Source organism: Leopardus geoffroyi, chromosome D4 (genome assembly GCF_018350155.1).
Source record: "Leopardus geoffroyi isolate Oge1 chromosome D4, O.geoffroyi_Oge1_pat1.0, whole genome shotgun sequence".
NCBI classification, from domain to species: Eukaryota; Metazoa; Chordata; class Mammalia; order Carnivora; family Felidae; genus Leopardus; species Leopardus geoffroyi.
Genome location: NC_059342.1, coordinates 61,820,544 through 61,844,303, shown reverse-complemented (window position 1 = coordinate 61,844,303; position 23,760 = coordinate 61,820,544). Strand labels below are relative to the sequence as shown.

At 41.0% G+C, this 23,760-nt stretch overlaps 1 long non-coding RNA gene across 2 annotated transcripts in view; it reads left to right on the top strand.

The window, feature by feature from the left end:
- The window catches only part of LOC123593304, a 536,358-nt gene that overhangs the window by 335,010 nt on the left and 177,588 nt on the right, over positions 1-23,760 (top strand). For both annotated transcript variants that reach the window (XR_006710246.1, XR_006710243.1), the window contains exon 4: positions 11,775-11,887. This is a non-coding gene — a long non-coding RNA (uncharacterized LOC123593304). The remainder of the gene's footprint in view (positions 1-11,774; positions 11,888-23,760) is intronic.

Sequence of the window (23,760 nt, the reverse complement as noted above, 5' to 3'; positions counted from 1 at the left end):
GACAAAAGATCATGAGATTTTGAGTAGAAAGAAACTGGGTTGAAATCTAATGTCTCCCACTAATATGCTGTGAGACTTAGAGTCACAAATGTCATCTTTTAAAAAAGAAGATACTTATTTAAAATATTTATTGTGACAATTAAATGAGATTATAAATTTGAAAGAGCTTTGCAAACTTTAAGATGCCATGAAAATATTATTATTGTTATTATCATTATTATTATTGTAAAAAATATGAGGGCTTGCTAAATTCAGCATAATCTATCAGTATTACTAATTGAAAGAGAGCACCAGATTTTCTGCTTTTCTTAGCCTAAGATGTGTAATTTGAATATCTGGCTTCCAAGGAATGCCCCTCTCCCCCATATCCACTGCTAAATCTAGTTTACCATTAGTAGTGCTATGCTTCTCAGGATGTCACAGTTCATATCTCCGTATGACCCTGTCATGAAACCAAGGCTTCCACATTTTGGCAGTTGTCCTGACACACAGATGCATGTAATACTAATTAACCACTGATTGACTGTTTGACATAGGTATTGGTATTTCTTGTGTCTTGGGTGAAGAGTTGACAAAATCACACTGACTGTAGTTAGAATTCTTTTCCCATGCAAGTTGGCATGTGTATTTTCATCAAAGGTGGGGGTGGAGCTCTTAGAGTCTAAGATATTGAGCATAGCAAGTGGAAATACCTTAAAGATAAGCAGCTGTAATGGAAATACCTTTGAACTGAGGGTTAGGAAACCTGATTTTCCTCACTCCAACTCTACCACTGGCTGTGAGAAACTGAGCAGGTCTCTTCACACCTCTGCCTCACTTCCCTCACCTCTACAAGGGGAGATTTAGGAAAAATCTCCAGGGCCTTCCCAGCTCTAAAAGTCTATGATTCTAGGCAGTGGAATGAAATCTCACCACCAAGAAGACTCTTAAAAACACCCAAATAAAAGTTAATAAAATTTATTTATTTTTTTTTTAATTTTTTTTTTTCAACGTTTATTTATTTTTGGGACAGAGAGAGACAGAGCACGAACGGGGGAGGGGCAGAGAGAGGGAGACACAGAATCGGAAACAGGCTCCAGGCTCTGAGCCATCAGCCCAGAGCCTGACGCGGGGCTCGAACTCACGGACCGCGAGATCGTGACCTAGCTGAAGTCGGACGCCTAACCGAGTGCGCCACCCAGGCGCCCCAAAAGTTAATAAAATTTAAAAGACAAAACAGTAATATCACTTGAAGGCAGAGTAAAGCCTAAAAAAGGAGTCTTAACACATTTAAAAAGTAACTCATTGAAAAAAAAGCACTAAAGCCAAAAACAAAGACCCAGCCTCAACCTGAAAGGCATTAAAACAATGAAAAACTTCCCTGTGCATAAAATAATTGATTTTCCATATCATAAAAGGCTGAAAAGAAAAAAAAAAGTAGTTAAACTCTTAGTCTTTAAAACCAAGTAAAATGAATTCAGTGGTGAGCCACATTTTAAATAGTACACAGATGGGCATTGAGGAGGGCACCTGTTGGGATGAGCACTGGGTGTTGTATGGAAACAAATTTGAAAATAAATTTCATATTAAAAAAAATAATAATAAATTAAATAAATAAATAAATAAATAAATAAATAAATAGTACACAGACATTTGAGTTAATCTAGTGCAGCCCATGGACTGCAGGCGGGTGCAGGGTGCTGGAGCTAACCCTGCCCTCCGAATCCCATGTGGCATCTTGGATGACAGGGCATTAGGGTCCATATGAAGCAGGGTGGGAACCAGGCTCTGCTTGGCGGAAGTCCCCAGACTGAGTGTCTTCAACAGAAATCCCCCAGTTTAGCAGGAACCTAGAGCTCACAGGAGCTCCTGCTGGTCAGAGGAGAGGGTGTCAGACACAGCTGACCCTAGCACAGCTTCTCTGCCGCTGATCAGAACTGGACATGTTGACAGCTCCACAGACCTGTGAGGTCTGGAACTCACAGCTGCTCAGTTCCTGGCAGTTGATAAAAGCCTGGAGCAAATATGTCTGAGAAGAGCTTAGGCAAAGTGTGAAAACACTTGATCTAAGCCCTCTGACAGCCTGGAGAAATTTGGAGAATGCTTCACACAGCTTGTTAGCAAGGAATCTGCAGGCCTTTCATTTTGCATCTAGGTTTACAAAGTGCTTACCTATGAACAGGAAGTATGAAAACAGTGGAGCGAGTTGATGGAAAGACTTGAATCCTTGCCTTGATTTGTATTGAGAAAGTATTCCCTCTTCCAACCCCACAGAATTGCCTATCTGTGAATCACCTTTTATTTGGATGTTTGGGTAGGAACTTAAAGATACACCAGTCATTCATTTGTTCAGCTTTATGATACAGATTCTGAAACACCCATTTTTATTACATCTCATTATACTAGACTTGTTCTAGAGTGAATATCTGTAATGGACACAAGCACACGATACTTCAAAATCAATTCACAATGAACAATAACAGAAGAAACAGCCTCATAAATATAAAGAACAAACTGGCGGTTGACAAAGGGGACAGAGGTGGGGGATGGGCAAAATGGGTGAAGGAGATTAAGAGGTACAAACTTCTAGTTATAAAATAAACAAGTCACAGAGATGAAAAGTACAGCATAGGGAATATAGTCAATAATGATGAGGGAGCGTGGGGCAAGCTGTGGGCAAAATACAGGCTGGCACTACCCCCTTTCCCCCCACTGCCACAGGTGGAATCTGTGTGATAGTCCTTGGAGACTCCCAGCTACCCAAGAACAAAGGAAAGGGGTTTAAGTGCTTGCCTTGGTAATGTGGGAAACTAAGGAAAATGAAAAATTAAATTCCCTTACTGCCTACAGCCCATCGACAGGTCCTTGAAACTGGCAGAGTGACCTCCCTCAGGAACTCAGCTGCCTCGATGATAACACTTTGCTAGGAGCAAAAGAGAATCTTAGCTTAACATCATCCCAACCTCTAGAATCCTGTAAGTCTGCTTCTTTTTATCTCAACTTCCCAAGATATATGCTGGCAATCACACTCCAAGCTTATGGCCTCCCAATATAGGTCTCATGACTGAGGTTTTATTAAACGGTAATAAGTGGTGTTTCTCCAGCAACAGCTAGCCCCTCAAGGTCCTGGAAACAAACCTTGCTTCTAAAATACCTTAGAGACTTACTCTATCCCTGACCCCCTCCCAACCTGAGGGTATATAATGAATTACCCATTACAACCCCGGTGCACAGGTCCTGTCCTCATGCTTTAATAAAATCACCTTTTTTGCACCAAAGATATCTTCAAGAATTCTTTCTTGGCCATCAGCTCCAGACCACCCCACCATCACCCCGAAACTTCATCAAATAATATTTTTAAATTCACGATCATAGAGGGGAAGAAGAGGCAAACGAAGACACAGACTCGTAACTATAGAGAACAAACTGATGGTTATTGGAGGGGAGATGGGTGGGGGATGGGATAAATGGGTGATGGGGACTAAGGAGTACCCTTTTTGCGATGAGCACTGGGTGTCATATGGAAGTACTGAATCACTAAATTGTATACCAGAAACTAATAGTACAGTAACTAACTGGAATTTAAATAAAAACTTTAAAAAATAATATTTTTTAATTCAAGTATAATTAACATACAGTGTTTGGGATGAGCACTGGGTGTTGTATGGAAACCAATTTGACAATAATGGGATAAATGGGTGATGGGGACTAAGGAGTACCCTTTTTGCGATGAGCACTGGGTGTCATATGGAAGTACTGAATCACTAAATTGTACACCAGAAACTAATAGTACAGTAACTAACTGGAATTTAAATAAAAACTTTAAAAAATAATATTTTTTAATTCAAGTATAATTAACATACAGTGTTTGGGATGAGCACTGGGTGTTGTATGGAAACCAATTTGACAATAAATTTCATATATTGAAAAAAAAACATACAGTGTTATATTAGTTTCCAATGTACTGTATAATGATTCAACAATTCTATACATTATTCAGTGTTCATATGATAAGTGTACTCTTGATCCCCTTCTGCTATTTCACCCATCCCCCCACCTAGCTCCCTTCTAGCAGCCACCAGTTTGTTCTCTATTTAAGAGTCTGGTTTTTTGTTTATCTTTTTTTCTGGTTTTGTCTTATTTCTTAAATTCCACACATGAGTGAAATCAAAAACAAGAAATAACAAATGTTGGCGAGGATGTGGAGAAAAAGGAACCCTCATGCACTGTTGGTGGGAATGCAAGCTGGTACAGCCACTGTGGAAAACAGTATGGAAGTTCCTCAAAACATTAAAAATAGAATTACTCTATGATTCAGTAATTCCACTACTGGGTATTTACCCAAAGAAAAATGAAAACACTAATTTGAAAAGATATATGCACCCCTATGTTTACTGTAGCATTATTAACATATTCACAATAGCCAAGGTATGGAAGCAACCCAAGTGTTCATCCATAGATAAATGGGTAAAGAAGATTTGAGATACACACACACACACACACACACACACACACACACACTGTCTCTCTCTCTCTCTCTCTCTCTCACTCACTGGAATATTACTTAGCCATAAAAAGAATGAAATCTTGCCATTTGCAACATCATGAATGGATTTAGAGGGTATAATGCTAAGTGAAATATGTCAGAGAAAGACAAATAATATTTTAATACACTTAAGTGGTGAGCATTTGGTAATGTATATAATTGTTGAATCACTATGTCATATACTTCAAACTAGTTTAATGTAATATGTCAAGCATACTTCCATTAAAAATAAAAAATAGTTTAAAAACCCAAACCAAAATCAATTCACAGAGTTTTTACTTTCCTACTAATGTCCAGTCTAGATTCGAGAATATGCACTTGAAAACTGCAGTTTAAAATTTGAATTCATTGTTTATTGCCCACACCACATAACATTAAGAGAAATCAAGATGTTATTTTGGGAGCTGCTGACCAGAGGTGAAGGGACGTTTGACATAGCAAGTGCAAGAACATGGTGTGAATATAAACTTAAAGTGATCAGAGAAAGCATCCTTGGACAGTGGTGTTTACAGTGAGCCTGGAGTGTGAGGCATTGGCCAAGCCAAGGGAGTGGGGGAGGGAGAACTTTCAGGTAGAGGGAACAAAAGGTACAAGAGGACAGATTTCAGAGAGAGAGCAAGTGAACAACATCACATGAAGCAGAAGAGTGAAGGACAAAAAAGTGCTGGAGATGTAGCTAAGCCTCAGATCACAGCAAGGTAGCAGAATACCATCATCAGATTTTTTTTTTAAGTCTACACTGAACTTCTGGTGAAAAGCAGGTTAACGATAGTCCCCAGTTTGTAACCTATTAAAATAATCCAAAGAACATAAATAGGGAAGAAAATGACAACTCCATCAAATAGAGTTAGAGCTACAACTGCCAACCCATAGAATAAAAAGGATGTCTGCCAAATCAGTGAGTTTGGGGTGGATTTGAAGAAGGATGCTGAGAGGTGATATATAACCCTCCAGACCTCGGCATGAAGTAAATGGGATACTCGGCTAAAAGTAAATGGGATGGATGCCAGTTGTGTGTTAGGGAGTTACTGTGAGCCAGACCTACCTCCTGTCTGGGCAATCTGCTCAGCTGATAGGGACAAACAATAAAAATTAAGAAGAAAATAATCTCTCTGATATCTTCAGAAACCATGTGTCTGGACCCAAGCTATCAGCTGCTCCAAATCACAGCTCTGCTGCAACTCTACACACCATTCTTGAGCAAATAGCTAACTCAAGTAGCATGGTCCCCTCCTTAATGGAGGAGTGAATTAAAAAAGCCACACTATGGGTCCTATGTATAGACACTACACAAAGGAAAAGAACGAGCAAAGTTAAGAAGTGGAAACTGGATGAGGAATTTACATCTGGAATCATTCCAAACTGTCAGAGAAAATACTCTAGAGTATAGAAAAAAGTTCAGGTAAATACTTTTTCAACCTCAGAGAAGTTAAAAAGAACATGGCTCCTTTGGGAAAGAAGCACAAGGGAGAGAAAAGAACTCAAGGAAGAGACTGTAAGATAGGGAAAGGGGAAAAAGAGAACTGTCAATGTTTAGGAAAGAAACTGAACACAATAATAAAACTATTGAAAGAGAAGTCACCTTAGAAGCTGTAATAGCCAGAACCCAGAGCATGAGTAACTAAGGAAAATGGAAAGACGATGTTTATTAATTGTTAGAAAAGGGATGGACATGGAAGATAAAGGCCAACTAACCTAAGCACATTGAATGCATTGTAAGATATCATAGAAAAACTTCCCTGTAATAAACCCAGAGCTGAGCCTGCAGGTCAGCAGAGCACTCAGTCCTGAAAGAAAAAGAAAAGAAGAAGAAGAAGAAGAAGCAGCAGCAGCAGCCTGAGAACAAAAACAAAAACAAAAACAAAAAACCTGACCCATATCTCAAGTTACAGAACCATAAGGATAGTGTGGTAGCTGTAATTTTTATCCTATGTAATATATTCCATATAAAAAAAAATCAAACTGGCCTCTGATTTCTCCATTGCAACATTCAGTGTCAGAAGACTGAAGCTCTGTGTGCAGAGTTATGGGAAAAGTTTTAGACAAATATTTTATATCCATAAAATTATAACTTATGTATGTATAATTTATGCATGAAGCCAGATATCCTTAGAAAATGGATTCAGGGAATTTAGCAGCTCTGAGGTCTTCTTGGGAAAAAAATATCTATAGACAAAATCCAGCTGATCGTCCGGGTACATAGACCATAGTCAATAGTACTGATTTTTTTCTCCATGCCTCCCTGTCTTTGTTTATTTAGTAATAATAATGGAAATAGTAGAGGAGGAGGAGGAGGAGGAGGAGGAGGAGTAATGGTAGTAGTAATAGTAGCAAGAGCAACTACTGTTTATTTGATGCTTTCTCAATGCTAGGCACTTTATGATAGTTGTCTCAGTCAATCCTCTCAGTACCCTAGAGACTAGTATTGAAGTCAGCTCATTTTAGATTTGGAGTAACACCTATAACTCAGGAGAAACAGTTTTAGAGCAAGTAAGTAGCAGACCTACATGTGGACTCTTCATTTTCTGATTCTTCCATTTATGTTTCTTCTATTACTTTAATGTCTTTTTAGTGTCTTTTCCCTCCTATCATGAGAGACCACCTCAAGTTTATCCTCCATGTTACAGATCTGATTTTCTGTGGTTAGTTCTGCCTTTAACAGTTATCAGATTATTCTGTAGCAGTGTCTTTAATGAACTACCTCAGAACATGTGAATATATTGTTTTACCATCTTGTCTTTTATCTCTTCTTAAAATCTTTGCTCTTATTTCCTCCAGGGTGTAAAGCAGACTTTCTCTAAAATTTACTTCCATGGCTTGAATGAAATATATATGTAAAAATGTCTTTGTCTCTCAATGCTACATTTATCTTCTATGTCACAGAAAGTTTTTTTTAATAGAGTGTGTTGGGGGGTGGGGGTGCACCTGGGTGGCTCAGTCAGTTAAGTCTCTGACTCTTGGTTTCAGCTCAGGTCATGATCTTACGGTTTCATAATTCAAGGCCCACGTCAGGCTCTGCGTTAACAGCATGGAGTCTGCTTGGTATCCTCTCTCTCCCTCTCTTTATGCCCCTCCCCCACTTGCACTGTCTCTGTCTCTCTCAAAATAAATAAATAAGCTTTCAAAAAATAGTATGTGTGTGTGTGTGTGTGTGTGTGTGTGTCCTGTATTTGCCGAAAAGTAAGGTGGGCGAGTTCTTCTTAGGTCTTACTTGGATAGACTTAAAATCTTCAGTCTTCAACTGGAGGGCTGGTTGACCATGTCATTTTAGTTTAGGAACATAGATGTCTATCAGAAGAGGTCTTCTACGAGGGGACCTTTATATTAACAAAGTTTCTATACCCAAATCACTGTCTGGCTTAGCCTCCCTTCTGTATCTGTGTCTGACAGCCTTCCTGTACTTCTGTCTTCCCCATGAGGGAAATTCTGACCATATCACAGAAGAGTAAAACCACTTAAGACAAACACCCTGCTCTCCTGGGCTTCCTGTTGAATGTGACAGATTTCCCCTATGCTGCCCGCACAGCTGATTCCCAAAGATTTTTCTATGGTAGCAAATGCATTTTCAAGTGAAGAGGTCCCTGTTCGCTCATGGCCCAGTTTGGCCTCTAGCCTGTACCCCCACAGGAATTAGGAGTGCCCTTTGCCTTGGATATTTCCTTCAACTGGATGCCCAATGGTTGAAGATTTGATGCTTGAAGATCAGATGCTTGTCAAAATTTCTGATGTATGTTGAGATCATTCTCTAGTATCACAAGTGATGTTATTAGTCCCTATTTTAAAGTTTTCATTGGAGGGGCGCCTGGGTGGCTCAATCGGTTAAGCACCGGACTTGGGCTCAGGTCATGATCTCGCGGCTCCTGAGTTCAAGCCCCATGTCAGGCTCTGTGCTGAGAGTTTAGAGCCTGGAGCCTACTTTGGATCCTGTGTTTCCCTCTCTCTCTGCCCCTCCCTCACTTGTGCTCTTTCTCTCTGTCTCTCAAAAATAAATAAAAAAATTTTTTTTTAAGTTTTCATTTGGTAATTTCAGTTGGTTTTCTTAGGGGACCCTAATGTCTATAGGCACAGCACATCTTTCTGTCCAACCCCCTCCAAACATTTTAGCTTTTGACATATGCCCTTGGTCCCTCAGGTGAGGCAACCTCATCAGATATTCCTCTCTGGCTTATTGGATTCTCATCCACACATGACTTTTGGCTCCAGCCCAGTGTGCTGCACCTGAGGGGAGAGTCCTCTGTGAGCCACGGTTCAGTGGCGCCCTGTAACCAGATATTTCTGTCTTTGCTTCCATTTAGGGCTGGAAAGTTTAGACAAATCTCAATTATTTATTGGGATCTTAATTTTTCTTACATTTTGAATAAGATCTTTTTTTTTTTTCTTTTAAACATTTGGTAACTTCAACGTTTATTTATTTTTGGGACAGAGAGAGACAGAGCATGAACGGGGGAGGGGCAGAGAGAGAGGGAGACACAGAATCGGAAACAGGCTCCAGGCTCTGAGCCATCAGCCCAGAGCCCGACGCGGGGCTCGAACTCACGGACCGCGAGATTGTGACCTGGCTGAAGTCGGACGCCCAACCGACTGCGCCACCCAGGCGCCCCTTGAATAAGATCTTTATTTGTTGCAGGTGTTAATTCGTTGTCATATTTGTCTCAATTATTTCTCCCTCATGTTTTTTTTTTTTTCTTTCTCTCTTTTCTTTTAAATGAAAATGTTCAGATCACTTTAAGATGCTTTGTGACCTAAAGGGGACCAGGGTCTGGAGAGAATCAAAGTTAATTTAGAAGCTGAAGGCCCATGTCTGTATTTCCTTGGCAGAATTGAAAGTGGCTAAAAGATTCTGTCAGTGGGATACAACCCAGCTATTTTGTAAAGCCCCAGGCAGGGTAATGATGGGAGAGGACACCCAGAAATAGCAGCCTCGTCAATCATGGCTGCAACTTATCAAGGCCACAGTCAATTGAACAAACCTGTTCTACTTATGCCTTCTTGTGCTAGGGCTGAGACATGGCCATGGATAAGGAGAGAGTTTTCTCCATAAATAATCAGGATGGAACAACCTCTACCAGAGGAAGAGCCGATTCCCAAGAAGGGGAAAAATGAGCTAATGTTTTATGTAAAGGCAAAACTGGAATTTGTTAGGCCCTGTAGATCTCCTTCTCTGTTAGAATTACTCCAGAGTTACTCTTGGATTCCAAGGAAATGTGATTCAACCATTGTGGTAGCTTTAGGGCTCTGAACCAATGGTCAAGGCAGGAATATGATGAGTGATCAAGCGTTCCATAGTTCCCTTCTTCTCTCCCAGGGCTATGCCTGGGCTCCCAACAGAGGCATCTGAAAGTATAACAGGGTAAAGTATCTTGTGAGCACCAAAGGGCCGCTCTGTTTGGTTAGCTGAGAGAAGCACTATATGGAGTACAAGGAGGACGGTGTCGGGGGCAGCTGATCTGAGCCGGGGCAGCTGACGTGACATAGGCTTTGGCAGAGCAGGTGCTGACAGCAGTGTTTGGGATATGAAGTTGCGTTGACAGACGTTGAATCAGCAGACACCAGAGCAGCAGGCAGTAGCCAACACGAATTATCCCAGATACAGTGCTCTTCTCCCATGAGCTTCCAACACGCATAGCATCTAGCTAGTACTCAGGCAAAAAAGCACCAGGGCGGTCCTACCCGTGGAGGAAACAGCAGTTGACTGTCTTGCTTTTGAACTTGCAAACAGCCTTCCAAGAACCCAGCCTTCCAGCCATAAGTAGTAGAATTTCTGCACTCAGGCCAAAAGCCAAGTAACTATAGGCTTTTTGTTACCAGTAGTCATTCTTGTACCAACCACCAGGTTTCCCCAAATGTAAGATAATCTTAGTTGTATTACACTCAATTGTTTTACCTGCATTAGGAAATAAAAATGCTGTGGAATGAACTATGACATACCAATGGTTGAAAGTTATATCCTGATTTCAGAGATGTTAACAGTGACAAAATGCGCATCTTAGAACTGTTGAGACACAATGCTAGGCATTGCCCCAGGGCTGCAGACGAGGTAGATGGCAAGTCTGGCCTCAGTGAAGCCATAGTCTGGAGGGAAGACAGATGCTGAAAAAGCAATCACAGTGTGACGCAGGGCCTGGAGAAGTGCAGGAGTCTTCTCCAAGAGACTGGTACTGCCACTGAGACTGGACGGGGGATGCCGTAGGTGAGGGCAAAGGTAGAACTTTCTAGGAAGGGGGATTAGCATGTGCAAGTGCTCTGAGATGGGAAAGGTCTCAAGTGAGCAAGGGTGAGTAACTGGAAAGAGAGTCAGGCAAGGCGGAGTTGTGGGAGACCTCTAGCCCACATTAAGGAATTAGGTTTATCTAGGAGCAGTGGGAGGCCACAGTGAGGGTGAAACAAGATCAGATTGTGTTTTTTTAAAAATCGCTTTACTTGTGTTGATGTGAGGGAAGCATAAGAACAGGTGCAGGGAGATCAGCGAGGGGATTTTTGCAATTTAGATAAGAACGGATAATGATTTATAATAGGGCACTGGCAATGGGAATGGAAAGAAATGAAGACTCAAGCATATTTTGAAGGGACACACACCTTCTCTGTTTTGTTTGTTTGATTTCTTTTTCAGGAGGGTCGGGGGTTCCACTGGCTTTCAAAGAAATAAGAACATTTACTGAGGGAAATTCCAGCTGCAGACTGGAACTGGCTTCTGATTTTCCGGCGTTAATTTGTGCCTTGCTTGGAGAACAAAGGCTCCATACATTTGGATTTTTCTTAAACCACGACACACTGCCATTCTGAGGCAAAAATACTTCCCACTGTTTCAATAACAAATCCTCCTCCTCAAATTTCTCTAGATATTATTGCCATGACCTTAGATAACTTCATGCTTATGAGTATGAATTGGGAAGTTTTATAGGTTGGATTATGTTTAAAAATTTCTTTTAGAACATTTTAACAAGAAGTGGTCACTTAAGGAAGCTTTTAGCCAGGAGGCATTTCTAATTTGTATGGGAGTATTAAGTACATGTTGATAAAATGAGACACAATTGTGGTACACTGGAAAAAAGCATCGCCCTAGAAATAAAAAGGCCTGAATTGAATCCCAACTTTCTTAACTGACCACCTGTGTGACATTGGGCAAGCCACCCAAATACATTTAATCTGTGAAATGAAGAAAGAGGATCTCTCTACCTACCTTGCAGGGTTATAAGAACATCAAATGAGACTCACAGCAAATATTTACGGAGTTCCTATTATTTACTAGAGATTCTGCCAGGAAGAAGGGATGCAGTGGTGCTCAAGACAGCCAGAGTCTCTTTCCTCAAGAAGATTCTCACTGCAGAAAGGAAGTTGCAGCCTACAAATTGCTACAGACGTGTAAGTCAGTACTATCATCAAATATTAGTGGTAGTAGAATTTCTTAGCAGAGAGTGTTGGGACTTGAATTTTATGAAGAACTAATTTTCGAAAAGGTAAAATTATCACTCTCTTTCAGATATAAAATGAACACAAGTCAAAGATTTTATTCAACTCATTAGTTAATGAAGGAACCACTAGGATGTTAAAATCATTCCAAGGAGTATTTGAAAAGCTAAGTATTTATAGCAATGTTAGGATAAGATTGCTGAGTTAGATACAGAACCTGTCAGTATTCCATGATGGCCACAAATCATAACCCACTGAGATTATCTGTTCCACCAGACAAAAATCATTTGCATCTCTATCAAATTGGTCCGAAAAAAAGCCACGGCCAAGACAGTGCTGAAAGGGTCTTTGGCAACAGAATGGGGACTGTCGGGAAGAAGCAAACTGTGCTTCCATGAACAGTGGGTGCTGGGTGGATGAGGGTGTTTGAGGGACCACACAGCCCACGTTAGGGAAGGAGGGAAGAAGAGTTAGCATGGGGTCATCTTGGGTTCTCCTGGGGAAGACTGCCTGGAAGGATAATAGGAAGGGCCTCCAGATACTCAAGAGCCAAAATGGGCTTCATTCCCATCGAGGGGGCCACAGCCAGAGGCCCCAGAGGGGATGTCACAGAGTCCCTCATGAAAGCTTCACTCAGGAAACAGAATTAGCAATAGGACTCCACCCTGCCCAAAGAGCACCACGGCCTGATTGCACCTGTAGTCAGCGAACACCTTTCCTCAAGCGAGGTGGGGGAAGAAAAGGAAAAAAGCTGACCCACCAATGGTCTCTAAGCCTGAGGCAGGCCAGGACTGGGGAGAGTGAAGAGCTTTAACTCTGGATGAAGTAATGTTTTGACAATTTTGTTTTCACTGGTTATTTTATTTACTAAAATGGAGCATATCTCTGTGATTGAAAATGTTGGTACTTTTTATGACCTGAGGATGCCTAGAAAGGTGGAGAATCTTGGCTAGATTTTTATCCAGAGACAGAGAAGAAATGGGCCCTCACACTGGCCACCGCTCCTTGGCCTTGAGTGCTTGGGATGGGGTGGAGGGAGGCCGGGTGTGGTTTCAAACACCATCTTCCCTCCTATCTGGGTGCTGAGCTTTCTATGTGGGCCAGGGAGGAGGGAGAAGGAAAGGGCACGTGCCTCTTCATTTAACTGGGTACAGCCATGGCCTTCTGGGCTGGCTGACTGGTCTTCTGTCTCATTTTCTATGATTTTGTTGAGGACGGCAGTAGCTCCAATGTGTGAGTTGATAAGGGACTCACGCCCAAGCAGTCATCTTCCACATAAAAGATCCCTCAAAAGATTTGATGGAAAATTCCAACTTAACCCCAGCTGGTGGCTCTCCTACCATGTTCCTCTGATGCAGATGCCTCCTTGCTCTTTCTGTGGAGGCGGTCAGGGCTGTGGCTCCCAATCACACCTACACAAATGGGGAGACTGTTTCTTTTTCTCGTTCAGTTCGCACAGCCTGAGCATGATGACAAAATGAAATGCGTCTTCTCATAGACACCACCCATCTTTGTGAATGATTAGAGAGGGGGGGGCATACTACTTCAAGACGGTCTGTGGGCAGGAAGAACCTCTTTAGTTTTATTCACGGAAGGCAATAGCCCCCTTTGGCAAATGCGGCGCTACCGAAAGGCTGACCCTCGCTAACCTCCTGTGAGTTTTGGGTAGGGGTGGTGAATGGGAATGGAGGAGGGGCTGATTCTAGAATTAGAACTCTTGATAAGCCCATGTTGTTATGGTTCGGCCCAAGCATCTAAAGCCCCCTTGGAGAGATGGACTTAGAAAGTGGGACACTAAGTGCCTTTTGCTCACCATTCAGAGCCTTAGTTTCCATTCTGGGGCAACAGGAAAGCCCTCACTTGCCAATCATGTTCTAGTTGCTAGGGAAGAGCCACAGAGACAGGCATAGAAAGCTCTGCCTTACCAGTCAGGTGTGTATCACCCTTTCCCAGCCCTTGAGCGCCTCGCCTATAAAACTATGCAAACACTTTAAAAGTCTATTTACATTTCCCGTCAGTAGCCCCTCTTGAGTTAGCATGCACCATGCATTTATCATCTACTGGATGAAATAGGGCTACTGAGAAATAAGGCTGGGATATAACCAAAAAGAGAAATGAAGGGGAGAATTAATCTTCTGGACAGTTCTTTTGTATGAAGGTCAGTTGACTGTCTCACATGCCCTCCCTTTGCAGGTAGGAACTGCTTGGCCTAAGAAGGCAACTGTTTTTATGTTTTCGTGTAAGCAACTCAAACAATAATGATTTTTTGGATTAGTTTAAATGTGCCTAGTCCTCCTCTGTGACTAATTAAGCTGAATTCTGTGCATACAGGAAGCTGTTTGGCATTTGCCAATATCTGTGCAGACCTGCTGTGTTTGATTACCCACCATTAGTTCATAACGGTTGGACAGACCAGTTGACTTCCAGGACTGTCTCAATTATCAAGATACCTTGTCACCTTTCTGGCCAACTTTTAACATCTTCACATAATCCCTATAGAGAGTGTGTGTTTTCAACTTGGCCTCATCTGGAGGATTAGTGAAAACATCAGGCGCTTCCTCCATAGGTGGCTAATGAAGGCCCCAGCGATGACAATAGTACAAATTACTTTAAAACGGTCCTATTTTTGTCAGTGCTAAAAATACTCTTTCATTTATATTTTCTTCTAGATTTACTATGTCTCTTTCCAAAGTGAAGAATTGAAAAAGAAAGGTTCTGAATACCATCCTTATTAGACTAACAATACAACATTTCAGAAGATGGGTTAAAAATGCATCCATGAATTATAAATAATGTATAATATGGCTGTATAATATAGTGCTTGCTGCAAAAATGCTGCTTTTTTCTCAGGGGGTAATTTTTTTCCACTTGTGGATTTATATTAAAGTCCTCCATCCTAGCAGTGAGATCGATGGTCACAGCTTTAATTGGGGCTCTCTGGTGATTATCTAGATTGGCAGCTGCTGTCAATCAGCCTCTAAAGAAATTTCTGAGCCAATGATTAGGCAGCTCCTGGAGATGTTAGGTCCCTAGGGGCAATGTGAAGTCTCCTGATCGCAGGGGAACCCTTGAGGACAGCGTAGCTATAATTTTCCAAGTCACTGGCCTACCTAGCGATACACGTCTCAGCTTTTGGCTGAGTCAACTCAGAAGGCTGATATCATGGCATTTACAGGATCCACTTGATGTTATAAGCAAAACAGTACTACCAGTCCCCTGACAACTTCCATTAAAGTAATGCAATAATACCCTATGTATGTTTATAGAGCACTTCACACTTTTATACAGCATTATATAATTGAATCCCATTGATAAAATAACAATATATTGCTGTTATTTTCTGGGAGGAAATATACAAAGTTCACAAAATTTCTCCCTTCTGGTACATGTAATATTCTTTTAGAAACACTATTTTCATATGAGTTAAAAATCCAAACCATTTTTGGATTAATTTAACATGTTATAATGGCTCAATCTCGTTAATTCAGATCCTACTAATTTAAATTTTATGATAATCCAAGTAGGATTGGGCTAAATTTGTTTTTTTCTCATCCTTGAATTATGGTGAATAATGGTAAGAAGCATTCTGTTGGTAAAAAAAAAAAAAAAAAAAATGAGCTTCCAGTTTCTCATAGAGTTAAATGTACATGTACCCACCATATGACAATTCTCCTCTTAGGTATTTCTCTAAGAAAATGGAAGTATAGCCCCCCACCAAGGACTTGCATATAAATGTTCACAGCAGCTTTATTTGTAATAACTAAACCCCCCAACAACCCAAACATTCATCTGTAGGTGAATGGGTAAGCAAATTGTGGCATGTCCAAATATGACATATTCACTCAGCAATAAAATGAAATGCTATATGGGGATGAATTTCAAAAACATAATGCTGAATGAAAGAAGGCTGTAGAGAGAAGATTGTATGCTATATGGTTCTGTTTATTTTAAAACATGCACAATTAATTTATAGGGACAGCCAATCAGTGGCTGGCTTGGGGGGGGGCAGTAGATATTAAGTGGGCAAGGGCACAAGGGAATTTTTGAGGTGTAGAAATGTTCTACATATTGGTTGTAATGGTAGTTATATGGGTATATATATTTGTCAAAACTCAGTGAGACATACACTTAAAATGTGGGCACTTTATTGTATGTAAATTATATCTTCATAATTAGATTCTTTATTTTTTTATTTTTATTTTTTTAAAGTGCACTCGTTTTGAGAGAGAGAGCCCATGCACACATGGGGGAGGGTCAGAGAGTGAGGGAGAGAGAGAATCCCAAGCAGGCTCTGCGCTCACAGTGCAGAGCCCGACTTGGGGCTCGATCCCACAAATTGTGAGATCATGACCTGGGCCTAAATCAAGAGTCAGACGCTTAACCAACTGAGCCACCCAGGCACTCCCATAAGTTAGATTTTTTTTTAAGTGACATGCCATTACATATATCTTCATTAATAACAGAAGTCCTGTTTAACCCTTTATGTCGGTCTCTGCTTCCTTCCCTTTTTCAATTTTTTCAGCAATATTATTTCCAACATGCACATGGTATAGGGGATTCCAGCTTGAGTTCAGAAGATATTTTATAAAACAAGAAAAAGAAGATTCAACCCTTCCATCTCATATCTAATGGGACCCCAAATTCCACCTATTCTGACTCCTAAATATTTCTTGCATCTTTATACTGCGGCCTAGCTTTACCTCTGATGCCTTAATTTAGCTTTCAACTATCTCCTGACTGATCTCTTTCCCACTCTGATTTGATTTGAACAAAAGGATTCTCCACACCATCTTCTAGGTGCCAGAAAACAAAACGGTACCCAGAGGCCTTATGGTTGACAGAAGGGCAGGAAACCCATAGGGGAAGAAGCAAGACAAGGGGTAGAGCTGGGTAGGGCACTGGGGGAAGTTCGATGAAGACCTCTCACGCTTGTTTCTGGGGCTCTTAGGATCAACATGTGATCATGAGTTAACTGGATTGTTTTCAATGTGGGTGGTATTTTCTATGTACATTTTCTTTAGCACATTAGTGAAGACCCCTTTGGAAAAGGGTTTGTGTTCCCTGGGGGCTGGTAGGGAAGGGCCAGGTGTGGTGGTGGCTGCAGGGATCAAAGGCAGAAAACCCCAAGAAAGACAGGATACTTGGAAGGGCAGAAACAAAGCCCAAAGACCCCTGGATTCCACCCACACTTCACAGTTTTCTCCCACGCCATTGCCCTTTTGCCTGCCCCTTCTGTCCTGTATGTATTGAGGAGTGATCTCCTTACTGTCTATATCTTCACATTCTTCTTTGATTGCCAGAGAGGTTGGTGATGGTGAATGGTCACCCAGGAGAAAAAAGGTGACGATTTTAAGCCAGCTTAGTCCATTGTAAAAGGCCTCTAAGAGCCTTTCCCATCATCTGAAAGTGCCTTTTAGCAAGACTTGGGATTGGATGGCCTCCAGTGAGCGGTTTCACATCGATTGCACACTTGTCGGGAGAAGCACTGGCCCAGCTCAGAGATTTCCACCTTAAACTTTCAAAAGAAGCCACTTGCTAAAGGTTCTGAAGCTGGGGATGCCAGAGGAGCCACTAAAAATCAAACAAGTGAGCAGAAACAGAATTTGACTTTTGGCCCCAGGGGTAAGAGAGATGGAGATGAGAGCTGACAGGCTCGTACTTGACAAGGCCTCTGTGGAGCAGAAATGGGTGACTCACAAATTGGAGTGGCACTTCCTCTCCATGGGCCGTCCTGCAAGCAAGGCCTGAACATCCCCACCCAGCCCCTCAATGCACACGCTCCCCAGCCTACCAGTCAGGGTATTGCCCTGCCACCCACAACACAGGACACAAGTTTGGGGGTTCAGCTTTAACCTCAAAGATGACCATGGATTTAGCCCATAGATACTTCTCCATCACTGAAAAGAAAACAAACAAACAAACAACAACAACAACAGCAAGAAAAAACCAGCATACATTTTATCATAGAGGTAATGTAGGCATGAGCCCTGTGTTTGAAATATCTTCTAGTCCTGGCTCTGCTATTGATAAACTGAGTGAACCTGAATTCAGATAAGTCAGTTTTTAGAGGCCACAGTCTCTCTGACCATAAAGTAAAAAGAGCTCATAAACATGTAAGCAGCAATGATATTGGAAGTTGGTGATGATGTATGGGGAGTCCAGGTGAAGGACAAATTCCATAGAGAGGAAGTGACATTTGAAGTGGGTCCTGAGAAACCCAGTAGAGTTTTCCAGTCAGGCAAGAGAGAAGAATGTTCCAGGCCAGGTAAGACATTCCTTAAGGGCTGGAAGCAGAAGAGGATGGGGAGATTTGATGTGGCTTTCTGCATTCAACAGAGGGTGGCCTACTGGCTCTTGCTTAGGGTGACCTGGCAGGTGATGATTTAATTAAATAAAACACCCAAAGCAGGAGAGGCTAGAAAAAGCAATGAATCCAATTTCTGACATGTTGAAATAAAGTATCCAGAGTTCGACCAACTGACATGTCCAGCAGACAGCTGGATAAGCATGCCCAAAGCTCAAAGCTCAGAGGAATGGTTGAAGCCAGAGATGTAGATCTGGATGTCATCGGCTTATGTGCATCTAGATCATTTCAAAGTTCCTTTCTAAATCCAAAGTCAGTGGATCTGTGATTGTAAATTTTATAAAAGGAAAAGTTCAAATATAAACCTTTCTTCTCTCCCTGGACTAATGATGCCCTCCAGTACATTCCTCCTTGGCTCCCTTTCTAAATTTTTTTTTTTTTTTTACATTTTATTTATTTTACATACATATATATATATACATATATTCATATATATGTGTGTGTGTATATATATATATACATATATATATGTATATATATATATATATACATATATATATATAAAGAGACAGAGCATGAGCAAGGGAAGGGCAAAGAGAGAGGGAGACACAGAATCCAAAGCAGGCTCCAGGCTCTGAGCTGTCAGCACAGAGCCCGACCTGGGACTCGAACTCACAAACCGTGAGATCATGACCTGAGCCGAAGCTTAACCGACTGAGCCACCCAGGCACCCCTTCCCTGGCTCCCTTTCTAATGTGCCACTACAGAATGGTCAGAGGATTCTTGCCACTAAATTGTGTTTGAGCTTCCGACAGCGACCAGTTGTGGTGGTTTAGGCAATGTAGAATGGCCTCAGCCCAGGTAATTAAACCAGAACTGAACATCGGTGATGAATCCCCAAAAGGCATCCCTTATCAGTGGCTCCCCACGACACGTGAAAAAAAGTTCAGGCTCTTCGGTGTGGCATTCAAGTCTCTCTCCCTGTCTCTGTCTCTCTGATCATTAGCCAATGTCATGAGCAGCCTTATGGAGAGGCCCATGTAGTGGGAAACGTAGGCCGCCAGCCCCTAGTCACGTGAGAGTGTGGGCGCAGGTTCACCCACCCAGTCAAACCTTCAGGTGATGGAAGCCCCTGCTGACATCTTATCTGCAATCTCTTGAGAGAGAAAACCTCCAGCTAGAAGCCCCCAGCTCAGCCCCTCCTGGATTCCTGACCCTCAGAAGCTGTGAGATAACATGCTTCAAACCTCTAAGTTTTGGGGTACTTTGTTAAGGTGTGCTCAGGAAAAGGATGAATGTACTCTTCTGAAAATGGGTCTGGAAGGGTTTTGACTGATTTCAGCAGTTTGGAAGGAGAGGTCTGCAGAGTACGTCTCATCCTGACTCTTCTGCCTTCTCAGTGAGTGGCCTTGAAAATGTCTTCTCTCCTGTTTGAGCCTCAGTTTCCTCACTTGTAAATAGAGAGGGAGAGCTAGTTCCGGGCTTCATTCTAAAACCCTTACATACATGTAGCACTTGATAGTTTGTAAAATGTTTTTATATATTATGGTCAGGACCTGGAGATGATGAAGAATAGTTCCCAAAACTTGAAAACAAGGGAAATGAGACTGGCTTCTGGAAGTTAAACTTCAAAATAGGCACATGTGGATTAGGACAGAGACATACAAACTTACCTTAAAGCAATGTTTAGGAACAAACTGACTGGCTGGATATGAAGCAAAAATACAATTTCCTTCTTCTTATCAATGAATGATGGGAAATACCACGAATGCTCATTTTTCTAATGCATGAAAAGCTCTTAGAAGAGTTCCTGGAATATCGTAAGAACTTAAGAGGTATTACTCATTATTATTTTTATGTATAACCAAGGGAAACATAGTCAACTCATAACTGGGTTATTAAAAGATATCAAGATTTGATATTCATAAAGAAAGGAGCACATTACCAGAATTTATTAAGAATTCTAACTTGGTGTCCTAATAAGAAGTCAGAATGCTACACACAAGGCTGGGCAGCACAGCAAATTTAGAGCCACGCGCAGACATCAGAGAGTCAAGATGCGCGTGAGATACTCAGGAAGCTTTGTTATAAGGGCACCATCAGAGCTTTCATGAGTTGGGTGTGACTTTCAATCACTGCTGTTCTTGAATTAATTAAAGCAATTTGTAAAATTATATATAGTTCTTGTTCCTATTGATACTTTTTGGAGTAATTGCTGCATTGTTATAATTTGAATATTATTTTGTTCCTCTCTGATTGATCACAATGTTCTTTATCTACCAGGAAATAGAATGGGGTAAGGTGGGTGATTTCTTGGGACTTTTGCTCTATTTAATGAGCATTGACTTCATGGCCCTCTTGGACCCGGCTTGATTATTATGTGATTGAATAAATGAACCTAGTTAAAGCGGTAATGTACAAATCAGCCGTAAGCTGGCAATGGAAACCATTGGGAATAGGGAATCACAAGGACTCATGCTGTCAGTGCCCATCCACAGCTCTCCAGTGACAAGAGAGCCTTGGTCAATAATCCCAGTAGAAAGAGTATATTTAATATGAAAATGTACACAGGGGATTGCATCTAATAGAATATCCCTGTTCTCTTGGCAAATTCATCCTTGATTTTGAAGGGATAAGTCATACCCTATCAGCACTGTGACATTAAATATTTGATTCTTCTTACTAACCCCTTTTCCCTGATACCATACTCAAGTGAAATTCTAATTATGCCATGACTTTTCATATAGGTCTATAGGACTTTGGGCATTTAGAGTTTAAATATTCTGATCAGTATCTCCAGATAATGAACTTTTCATGTTTATATCCTTGTCCAAAATCAATATTGTCATTCTCTTTATATGACCTTAGCCTTCTAACTGGTCTCCTAGGTTCCACTCTTGCCATTGTTGCATTGTCCTCAAAAAAGATGATTTCTCTATATACATTTATTAAAACATTATCTCATATGACCTTTTCAGTGAATGTAAATGGTTTTGTTATCCCTATAAACAGATGAAGAAATTGAGAATCATATAGTGAATGACTATAACAATTATTAAGTTGTAGGACTGGGACTCAAACTCGAGGCTGGTATATTATTATTGATTCCTGATCACCTATTACATGTGAGTGGTTTGTCCGAAAGAAATAGTCCCAGGACAAGAACACACTGCATCTTTATTCTAGGCTTCCTAGAGCTCTGTAAGGTGGATAGTTTGCAGCTGAGAACACTGAGGCCAGAGAAGTTAGGCAAATTGCCCAAATTCATGTAGCAGGCAACAGAGTCTGGATTCAGACAGTACATTTTGGAAGAGTTTGTTATTCCTTTACTTTTTGCTTCATATATTTTTACTTTTAAGAACTATTCTAAACATTTCCATTTACAACCATGTTTACAATTTTTAAAAATTTCATGTTGAGGGGCACCTGGGTGGCTCAGTCGGTTAAGCATCAACTTCAACTCAGGTCATGATCTCACAGTTTGTGAGTTTGAGCCCAAGTCAGGCTCCATGCTGACAGCTTGGAGCCTGGATCCTGTTTTCGGATGTTGTGTCTTCCTCTCTCTCTTTCTCTCTGCTCCTCCCCTGCTCGTGCTCTGTCTCTGTCTCCCTCTCTCAAAATTACAATAAAAAACATTAAAATAAATTTTTTAATTTCATGTTGAACTAAGTTTTAAAGTTAGAATTTTATTTTTCTTAGAATTCATGTGTATGTGAGCATGTATGTGTTTTCTACTGTTGCCATGACAGATTGCCACAAAGTTAGTGGCTTAAACAACACAAATTTATTATTTTAGAGCTATATAGATCAGAAGTCCAATGCCAGTCTCACTGATCTAAAATCAAGGTGTGGGCAAAGCTGTATTTCTTTCTGGAGGCTCTAGAGAGAAAATTGTGTCCTTGTCTTTTCCAGTTTCTAGAGATCACTCGCATTCCTTGGCCTGTGGCCTCTTCTTCCTTTTCTTCTCCAAACAGGCCGAGTCCTTCTTACACTGCCATCTCTCTAGCTTTCTGCAGCCAGGAACGAGTCCTGCTTTTAAGGATTCATGTGAATAGATTAGACACATTTGAATAATCCAGTATAATCTTCCCATCTCAAGGTTCTTGACCTTAGCCACATCTGCAAAGTCCCGTTAGCCACGTAGAGATTATAGGATATGGTTGTATTTGGGGGCCATTATTCTACTTTCACTGTATATATGATAGTAATATATAATATATATATTATATACATATGAATTTTATATGTATTGCATATTTATATTATACATTATGAAAGTATTACATATCCGTGCATTTTAAAATTTCTGCATATGTATATTGAATGCATATATATGTACATGTATGTATATATACACATATGATACAGTGAAATACCTATGACACCTTTTCCCGGTTCCTTGTCACAGAGTCTTATTTCTCTACCCTTGGCTCCACAGTCAGTGGCTTGGATGGAATGGGCTGTTTCCATATCTTCATTTTCTTGCTTGATTCTACCTGTATTGAAGTGATTATAGGCCAAATTTGTAAGTATTAATAAACAACCTTCACCCACAGTGGCTTAAAACTATAAGGGCTTAATTTCCTTCATATTGCGTGTTAATCGTGGGGCGACTGAGGGGGCTCTGCTTCGTGCTGTCCTTACTCAGGGACCCCAGTGGAGGGAAAATCCAGCTCCAAGATCCACAAGAGCTAAGACAGGGAAGAGACAGTGTTGGATTGTGCTCTCATTCCTGAAGCTTCACTCCCAGTCGCATTTCATTGACCAAAACAAATTGGTTGGCCACATCCAAGTTCCACAGTGCCCCAGATATTTATGGGAAGTCCCAGTGATTCCCCTTAAAATACATGAACATCTTTAAATAAAGTCCACATCCTTTAAAATAGAACTACAGGCTTCATCATGAAAAATCAGTCCCCTGCTTTACTGCAGAAGGCTACTCCCAAGTGGCAGCCACTTTAAATTATTCTAGTGTTTTCTTCTAGAGTTTACCTCCAAGTTTCTAAATAACACAAGGATAGTTCTATTCCCTAATTTTTCCATTTTAGCTGCCATCTTTTAATTCCTACTAGGGAAAATTGGACTTACCTCTCTTCTGCACAGAGTGTTTATAACATCATGACCCTGTAAACAGCACATATAGCTGAGCTATGTAGCATACTATGGTTTCATGTTCTTTCTTGTGCAATTTTTTATAAAGTGAGTAAATGCCTCTTTTTTCCCCCCAGCAATTTAGGTCTCTGTGTCCTCATTCTTAATTTTCCCCCAAGCTCTCCTGACCGAGCTATAAAACTCCTCTCAAAACATCCAGACACACTGAGTTCTTCAGTAGTTCCATTCTGTTCTCTCTCCTCAGTCCTCCTGTTCCAGCTTGGACAAATCACCTTCTAGATCTGTTTACATCTATGGGCTCTGTTTCAAGCTTTCTTGAAAGCTTCAGTTTACCAATCAAAGAGAAAGAAAGACAGGAGGACTTCTGAGGTCCTTAATTCCTGTTCTAGAATTTTGATACAGGGATGAA